This window comes from Palaemon carinicauda, chromosome 5 (assembly GCF_036898095.1).
Source record: "Palaemon carinicauda isolate YSFRI2023 chromosome 5, ASM3689809v2, whole genome shotgun sequence".
In the NCBI taxonomy this organism is placed as follows: Eukaryota; Metazoa; Arthropoda; class Malacostraca; order Decapoda; family Palaemonidae; genus Palaemon; species Palaemon carinicauda.
This window is the reverse complement of record NC_090729.1, coordinates 146,720,884-146,723,383: the sequence shown is the minus strand read 5'-3', so window position 1 is coordinate 146,723,383 and position 2,500 is coordinate 146,720,884.

Sequence of the window (2,500 nt, the reverse complement as noted above, 5' to 3'; positions counted from 1 at the left end):
AATGCTTCGGTATGCAAGAGACTTATGTACATAACAAAATTCTTGTAGTTAAATGTACAATTTAAAAATACGCTACTAATTTTTATTGTATTCTTGACACTCTAGTACATTGTTTACGTATTTCAGAATAAATATCATGAATTTAATTTCACATTTCCTGGGAAAACGTTGATAAAGGAATAATCCAGATTAATGAAATTTGGAGTAGCATCTATTTTTCTTCCATGAAATAGAAACCTTGTATTTAGGGTTTTATTAATTATCTTGGAAAAATTCGCATAAAAATCCCTAATTCACTGAACATTACATAAAGCCTCGTCATTAACCCATAAAACAGCATGATCACCCAGCCATGTTTTGGTCCTAAAACATTTTCAAAAAAGAAAATTAAAGTTTTAATCTAATAATTCCACTGGTATGGATAATATATACTTAATTACAATACTTAAGACTTTTAATTGTATGTTTAATAAAAAAAAAACCTAACACCCCGTTTATCCTTATTTTATTAGGACACTATAGCAAAAAAGTTTTCCTGTAGAGAGAGATCCCATATTATGTTCCCTTTTCTTCTAAAAACGTTTATATTGTCAAGAAAATATGAATCGAAAGTATCAAAACTCATTGAAATTTGTAAATTTTGTACGCTTCTGACTTACCTCTGAAAGAATAGTCGCTCAATGTCAATTACTTGGCATAATATATAATTTATTTATCGGCTTAATACTTCATACTAACAGTAGGTTGAACGTCTGAGAATCATTTATTTAAGTACAAAATAGTATAAACATCAAAACTCATATTTATGACTGGAGTTTAATTTTTGGCTTATCACTCATTTTAATCGTGATTACAGTTTGAGCCCCGTCGCTACATAAGCCCCTTATTACTATTTTTATTATCATCATTATTATTACTAGCTAAGATACAACTCTAGTAAGAAAAGGAGAATGTTATGATCCAAAGGGTTCCATCAAGGAAAACATAACCCAGTGGAAAAGTAAACAAGGGAAGAAATAAGCTCCATGAGAAGTAATGAATAATTGATACAAAATATTTTAAGAGCATTAACAATGCTAAAATACATGTCATATAGAAACTATGAAAAAAATATGTCAGTCTGTTCAACCTAAAAACATCATCTGCATGTTTGAACTTCTGAAGTTCTACCGATACAACTGACCGATTAGGAAGATCATTCCACAATCTGGTCACAGTTGGTATAAAACGTTTAGAATAATGGGACCTATAAAAAGGAATGACTGCACACCTAATAATATGTACAGTAGGGTACAATTTGAAAAGATTTGAATGCAAAGGATGGTAAAAATTATGAAAAATCTTATACAGAATGCACGAAAAAGTAGCTGAACGAGTGCCAGAGATCAATATCTAGATCAGGAATAAGAAATTTAACAGACAAGTCCTTGTCCAACAAATTAAGATGAGATTTAGCAGCTGAAACCCAGACAGGAGAACATAACTGAAAACAAAACAGTCTTCAGAATAAACTGATCACCGAAAATCAAAGGAATTCTTCAATAAGTCATTTTTTTTTTTTTTTTTTTTGCAATTGAAGAAAAAACATACCGAATGTGTTTCCCTGAAGTAAATTTGCTATCAAGAATCACGTCTAAAATTTTGAAAGAGTCATACTGGGTTACAAAATATTATCAATGCAGAGATCTAGATGTTGAAAAGCCACTGTACTCGACCTACTTACAATCATACATTGATTTTTTGTAAGGGTTCAACTTTATGCCCTACACTTTGCATCATGCACTAATTTTAGCCAGATCTCTATCGAAGGATTCATCAACCCCAGATATACTTTTAGGAGATAAAATAATGTGCATAGAGAGTAGCATCATCTGCATATCCAAAAAGCTTGTTTTTTAGGCCAAAAAACACATCATACGCATATAGTATGAAAAGTAACGGGCCTAGAACACTGCGCTGAGGAACGCCAGGTATAACATTCCTATACTCACTACGGTGCCCATCAGTAACTACTCTTTGCAATCTATTACTTGAAGACTCGATAATGATCCACCTACTCGCAACAGTTTCAGTTTGAAAACAAGGGCCTCATGGTTAATACGGTCAAAGGCAGCACTAAAATCCAGGCCAATCATACGAACTTCCTGACCACAATCAAAAGATTTCTGTATAACCTTGGATATTTCAAGGACATCACATACTCAAAGGCCTTTGTGAGAGCCATATTTTAAACTATGGAACAGATAATAACCATAAGTATACCTATTTGCACGTTTCACCAAAAGAAGTTCAAAAGCTTTAAATAATATGAGTTATGGAAATTAGGCGCTAATCAACTGACTTGAGTTACCATATGTACATTTACCTAATAGAGTAACATTGCCAATTTTCAAACAAGGGCCGAAAGAACCTCTTCTTGCTAACTTGCGGAAAAAATAGTAGACAACTTAGGAGCTAATACATTAGCCGTCTTTATCAACACAAAGAAAAATACCTTCAA